This window comes from Hylobates moloch, unplaced genomic scaffold, assembly GCF_009828535.3.
Source record: "Hylobates moloch isolate HMO894 unplaced genomic scaffold, HMol_V3 SCAFFOLD_19, whole genome shotgun sequence".
In the NCBI taxonomy this organism is placed as follows: Eukaryota; Metazoa; Chordata; class Mammalia; order Primates; family Hylobatidae; genus Hylobates; species Hylobates moloch.
In genome coordinates, this window is record NW_026652294.1 from 9290261 (window position 1) to 9297546 (window position 7286).

Genomic DNA, 7286 nt, shown 5'->3' on the forward strand with positions numbered 1-7286 from the left:
GCAATCCTCCCGCCCTGACCTCCTGAGTAGCTGGGAATACAGGTGCATGCCATCACACCTGGCTAACTTTATTTTTTGTAGAGATGGGGTCTCATTATGTTGCCCAGGCTGGTCTCTAACTCCTGGCCTTAAGCTGTCTTCCCACCTCGGCCTCCCAAAGTGCTACAGGCATGAACCAAGGTGCCTGGCTGACACTTGCATTTCTAATTCAATAGTTAACGCTTCATTTATGGGCAGTTTCCAATTCAAAATAGTGATAAAAAGTTGCCTGTTGAAAGAAAAAGCAAGTCCCTCTAAATGCACATTAAGTGAAAAACAGTATCAGAGGAGGTGCGTGCATAAGGAAAGCATTGGGAAGGAAGGAAGGCAGTTTGAGAAATGTGGTTTTATGTTTTTCATCTCAATAGATTGGTGGTTTGCAGGTCTTACCTGCCCCCTGGAGGGTGCCCCATACACACCCATTCACCAGCCATCTCCTAACATTTAGTAGGTGCCTGCCCTGTGCCCAGTGCTGGGCTGGCTGCTTATAATACTCTGTGCAATCAATCAGAAGCAGCCCTGTCCTCTGGAACTTAAGGACTAGCAGAGAAATGGACATAGGAGATCTTCACAGGTTATGATACAAGTCCTGAGGTCCCGAAGTTGTGTTAGAGAAGACTGAAGGACAGGGGTAAGATGAGGGCTGGGGAGATTAAACAGTGTAGACAGGGAAGGCTTCCTGGAGGAGGTGTCATATGTGAACTGAACCCGAGGGTAGAGGAAGTGCCAGCTGTGTTGAGGGTAGATGGGACAGCAGATGCAAAGGCTTGCCCTGAGGCAGGAAAGGGCCACCCCTTGGAAGAACTGAAGGGGGAAATGGGAGTGGGGCTGTGGGAGATGAAGCAGGACCTTGAACATCCTGGGGAAGAGTTTGGGTTTTGTTCTGAGAGCTATAGGGAGTCATTGGGTTGTTTTAATTTTGCTTTGTTTTTTAATCAGGAGAGCGACTTGCTTTTTTTTTTTTTTTTTTTTTTTTTAAGAAGACCCCTCTGGCCATTGCTTGAACCCAGGACTAAAGGGGTCATAGTGGAGGAAGGGAAGGAAAAAGGGGAAATAGGGAGGACAGTGACTTTATGTGGAGTAGTGAAAGCTGGGTGCAGAGAAGTGGTCAGATCTGAGGAGGATCTGAGGTTATATTGGAGGAAGGGCTGGGGGACTTGTTGATGCATTTAACAGATAATTTTGAAGCACCTACTGTATGCCACACCCCAGACTGGGCACCAGGGAAACAGGGGCAAATGCCACAGAGAAGGAGCCCTGTCCTCATAGGGCTGACTGCCCAGGGGGTGCACACATTATACCATTAGGTCCCAATGAATGAGTGACGCATGCGTGCACACACACATAAACATGCACACTTGCACAAGCCCACTCTCACCCCTCCCAGGGCCACACGCACACACACACACGTACACGTGTAAGTGCCCCAGGCAGCCATGTGCACATACCCAGCCCTACTCACCCTTGCACACATACACACTCACCAGCTTCACTTATAAATATAACCTCAGTGGCCGGGCGCAGTGACTCACACCTGTAATCCCAACACTTTGGGAGGCCAAGGTGGGCAGATCTCTTGAGCCCAGGAGTTTGAGACCAGCTTGGGCAACATAGCGAGACTCTGTCTTTACAAAAATTTGCCAGGTGTGCTGGTGCATACCTGTAGTCCCAGCTACTTGAGGGCCTGAGGTGGGAGGATAACTTGAGCCCACCAGGTTGAGGCTACAGAGAGCTGTGATTGCACCACTGCACTCTAGCCAGGGTGACACAGCAAGACCCTGTCTCAAAAATAATAATAATAAAACCTCAGTGATTGAGCTTAATTGTGGCTGACATTGTCAGGGAAGAACTGAGATTCCCTCACTCAGCCTTTACCGGTGATTCATTGAGAATGTACTGCACCCTCGCCTCAGCCCCACCGAAGGCTGCGAGCACTAAGAATACTTTCCTTTATTGCAGCAAATGACATGTGAATTCATTTTTCTACCTATTATGCACAGAGACAGGAGAGGCTGAGTGGTTATTACCTGCCTGCCATTATGTAACGTGACAGAAATACTCCACAGCTGGCTGCTGTCGGACACCTTTGGGGCCTCCCAGAACCTACTGGTCTGCAGGACACAAGGCAAGAGCCTTGTTCTGTAAGCTAGGTGCCAGCACGGCCACTGTATCACCTTGTGACTTTGGGCAGGTTACCTTGTTGCCCAGGGCTTCAATTTCATCATCTGCTAAATGGGGGTGAGAGGCATGAGCTGAATGACCCAACCCTCCTGTAGATGGTTCTGGGGTCAGATTAGGCTCCTCCTAGACCTCCTCTCTCCAGGGCATGAGGGTTGCATCTGTCAAGTTTAAGAGAGTGAGTCCTCCCCTGTGAGTCCTCCAATTCATCCATTTATTGAGCAAGGGTGGTTGAGGGTCTACATCTGCCAGCCTGGTTTCAGGGACTGGGCAGAGGGTGGTGAGCAGACAGAAAACGTTCCTGCTTAATGCAGCTTACATTACAGTGACAATATTTCAGCAACAAATATCTGTGGGTGGAAGAGTGAGCGAATGAATGAATGAATGAATGAGTCTGGGCTGGAAATGGAGATTGGAGAAGTGTTAGTCGATGCCAGATACCAAACCCTGAGAGTGGGTGAAATGTCCCAGGAGAGGGAAACAATAAACAGCCTGAACCGAGCCATGGGACCTCCAGCCTACAAGACAAAGAGAAGAGGAGCTCACAGGGTTACCTGAAAAAGAGCAACAGGGAAACAGGACAAAGAGGAAGTCCCTGATAGGGGATGGAGGAATACAGTGGGGAGCCTCAGAGATAGCAGAGAAGAAGGGACCCAGGTTAGGAGTGGGGCCAGAGCCTTGTCTTGCCTGTGTCCCCACCAGATGCAGGATCTGATCCTCATCGGTCCCCATGAATGTTGATGGGATGAATCCATCAATGGGTCCTGCACCCCAGCCTCTGTGTCTTAACCTCAGAACCACCACCTGCCCGGACAAAGCATTGAGCAAAGACAATGCCAGTGCCTTAGGACCATCGTCCTCTTGTTACTGTGCAGCTGACACTTCTTGGGCACCTACTATGTACACAGCCGTGAGGGCACTTTGCCTGCAATCCTATCATGTGCCTTTCCCAATATAATAGTCGGTGGGAGGAACGTGACAAACCTATTTCACAGAATACCCTCAGATAAAATAAGACCTTTTCCAAGATCAACTAGTTTTCAAGAAGTGGGAAGAATTGGATGCACCAGGGCTTCAGAACCCAGAACCACCACCACCACCACCACCACCACCACATTACGCTAGAGGACCCGTGAGCACTGTGTACAGTGAAAATCCCTGTGCACACAAGGGGACCCTCACCACTGAGGCTCCTGAGCAGCTTCCCTGGGCCAGGTTTCTGTTTCTTTGGGGTTGCCCCACCCTCCAATTCTAGACCTCCACAGGCCATGCCCGGGGCTGCACCTTGTTCCTGCCGGCTCACCCACCCCAACAATAGGAAATCCGATTGCCAGTCAACAACCTGAGCCGGATCCCTGGTTCCTGGCGACGTTCTGTGGAGCCTGCAGGTCCCCTTCACAGCTGCTACTGATTACAGCTACTTAACTGGCACATTAACCACGGAGTCAGAAATTAGGAGCTGCTCTCAGCTCTCCACTTAACGTCACCGCATCACTTGACCTGCTGTTTCTTCAGCCTCCCCTTGGCCTCTTCTACCTCCAGCCTTGAGGGCTGCTGGAATGCCCCACTCAATCACGCCTGGTGTCACAGGCCCTTGCTCCAGCCTCAATGTTCCCAAAGTACAGCCCTCTGTCACTCATCGATACCAGCAAGTTTGCCATACATTGGCAATTGTCGTCTGGGTTTAAGGTATCATCCAGTGCTCCCAATGTAAATCTCTGGGGAAACTGCACACTCCTTGCCGTGACTCACAGGGGTGTGTTTCACGGGGTCGCCAAGGATGCCCTGGGCTTTCCTCTCGCCACTGCCCCCAGGCACGGCCACCCAGCCTTGCTGAACTTCCTTCTAAACTTGATCAAGTGGTGATCTGATTCCCTTCCCTTCCTTTGCCTGTGCCATTCCCTCTGCCTGGAGCACCCTTCTTTCCCTCCCGCTTTTCCAGCTGGCCTACCCCACCCTCCCTCACCCTCCCTGTTACCTACCACCAGTGGGTTTAGCACTCATGTCTCTAACTGCTGGTCCTGCCCTCCTCTCTCTCCCCTTTTCCTTGTCAACTTCTTGGGAGGCAGGGAGTGTGTCCTGTTCAACCACACTTTATGGTAATAATAATAAGTGAAGTCATTGGAGCTGTGATGGACGGAGCACCTACCATGGGCCTGGCACAGTGCCGAGCACATGTGATTACTCGTGTTTTAGAGAAGGGGGGATACCCAGGTTCAGAGAGGGAAATCACTCACCACTCCCCGAAGGGGGCTCCCAATCCTTCTTTGGCACCAGTAGAACAAAGCTGATCCTGGTTCCAGCCCCGGTGGGGAGGAAGGCACCCGGGTCACTCGGACCCTGGCAGGGAGCGGGTAGGGGTCATCTCAAGGCCCCAGCCCCTTCCCCAGGCCCTGCCTGAGCCACAGACACAGGGTAGGGCCCAGTGGCTGTTCCACCTTCCCCTGAGAGCCCGGTGTTTACACCATTACACCCTGGAGAAGGAATTTACCGTCTTAATCCCGAAATAGCAGGGAAGGCATTCCGGCCAGACAAGCCATCAGCAGGGCCCTGGAGAGCTGCTTCCCACTTTTATAGAAATAAAATAAATACCCCAAGAGGGCTGCTCCTTCCAGCTGGGAAAGAAAACCACCCTTGTGGCTTCAGGGGAGCGGAACCAGTGTGCGTGCCGACGTCTGGCCTGCTCGGGTCCTGCCGGGTGAGGTCAGTGTGGAAGGCACCCACCTGGGACAGACAGGAATCTCCTCTTGATGTGGGGAGCAGCGCTGACCTCCCCAGCGGGGACGTTTGCTGCCCGGGGATGAGGCTGTGTGCCCTGGGCTAAGCAGAGACTCTTTTGTGGGCCTCCTGTTTTCCTTGCTGTTGGATGAGAAATTTGGGTTGTTTCATCTTGGCCCCTCTGAACTCTGCAAGTCTGTAGTAAGTGAAGAAACGGAGGCCCAGAGAGGAAAGAAACGGGTCCACACGGGCAAGCCCGGGGCAGAGCGAGCCCTCAGACCAGGCTGAATCCCAGAAGGGGAGTCAGAGTTCTCACCAGCAGTTTTCAAACTGTCTGCCGTGGAATGCTGGGTGTTCCATGAAGCCTCCTCAAGCATCTCTGTGGAGTATGACTGGAAGGGAGCCGAGCAGGAGGGTTCCCACCCCACATCCCACCCCAGCCGGGTCACCCTTTCTCATCTGTCTTATCCCTGGAATTCTCCAAGATTTTTCTTGACCAACATTGCCACAGATAATAAGATAAGAATACCAGTGGAATCCCCATGACTGAACCAGCAGGATGGAAGGAGAGAGAATAACAGGATAGGAAGTGAATGGAACTTCTAGGAAACAGAGTGGGGTTGCATCTTCCCTGAGGGTGAGATTTTTAATGTGTTAAGGATGGATTTCCTGGTTCCTAAAGAGAAATCAGGAGTCATTTTTCTCCATCATACGGTGGGTGTCACCCAAGCGATGACACAGGCTCACCAGCTCTGTATAACAAGCAAGTTTCAGTGTTGCCTCCTGCCCCCAACCCCAGTGGGGAGGAAGGGGGCCCAGGCCACTGGGATGGAGGGTCAAAGGCTCCCACTCGAACTGTGGTGGGGAAGGGTGGGCGTCATCCCAAGCACATCTGTTGAGCGAGGGAGCAATTCCAGGATTTCAGGGGCTAGTAACCTGCTGTCCCACCATGGGCTCCCAACCCCCTGGGTAGCCAGCAGCTCCACATCTCCAGAGCTAACCAGGTAGGTCCGTGGTTCTTACTGAGTGCAGCTGGGCATTCTTAGGCCCAGCCACATGCACAGATATGGCCATCCGACTCCCTCAAATCTATCACTTGAACCCTGAGTCACACTCTTAACATTCTAACAGGGCACTTGGGCCTAAATTCAACCTGCTGCACTATCATAAATTATGTGGCCCTCTATGGTCAAGGACCCACAAGTTAATTGAGGGTCGGCCCAGAGACTTGTCACAAGGCCATGATGTGGGCGTGGAGAGGCCAGGGAAGTTTTCTGGGGCCCCCATCCTTTAAGGGGGAGGCTGGTTTCTAAAGTCAGTGCGTGTCACCCAAATGGCCCTTGCAAATTTCCTAGGAAGGCCACGCGATGAGACCCGCATGCAGTCGAGTCAAACATGGGTGCAATGAGACATCACTGTTTTCTACCTTCGTGTGTTCAAATCCCAAGACGGGAGACAAATGACAGAAAAAGAATATAATTAAATGGCATTTTTCCCATTTCTTTGCAATTTCTAGAGTGTCTGGTGTGGCTGATTTTACCCACAAACGAAGAAAGCCTTCTTCACATGAGGTCAGATCAGGGGGTACATACCTCTCTCCCTCAGCCCTCCAAGCCCAAACCTCCCTACCTCCCTTCCCCTTTATGCCCTGATGTCTGGAATTCCTTTAACCAACACTGGATAACGTTTCTGTTTGTTGGTTTGTTTGTTTGTTTACAAATCATTTTCAGCCATTATCAGGCTTAACCCCACCCCCAGCCCAGTCCCTGGGCAACCTCTTCTGTGGATCTTAGAGGACCCTCCAGGACATCAGGGGTCTTAGCCTCAACCCCCGTTTTTGGAGGATCAGAGGTGGGTAGCAGACCAGGCCAAGCTGATCCACCTGGATCCTCAATGTCCCATCCAGAATGGATGACTAGGGGAGGGCAGGCCCCTTGGTGCGCAGAGTCCAGGATTTCCACAGGAAACATGAGAAAATTTCCTGCTTTGTCATGGATTAAAATTCCAGATTTGACATCTTGGTCATGGAGCTTTGAACTGGCTGTCAGGGCCAGTTCAGCCCTGACCACAGCCAGACAGCACAGACCTGTGTGTGGCCCCTGGAACTTTGAGCCACATGTTCTCAGGAACTGTGATCTGAGAGTTTTGAGAATTTTGAATCTATGCACTAGAGATGTTTTCATCAAAAGGGCTCTGAGGGCTGCATCATCACAATCTCACAGGCAGTTTCACAATTTCGAAAAGAAATCACTTGCATTGTTTTCTTATTTCAACTTATTGAATTCTTTTATTGAATAAATTTTGGGAAACACCAATAACTGGAACATCATGAAGGAAAATTGCCTAAAATC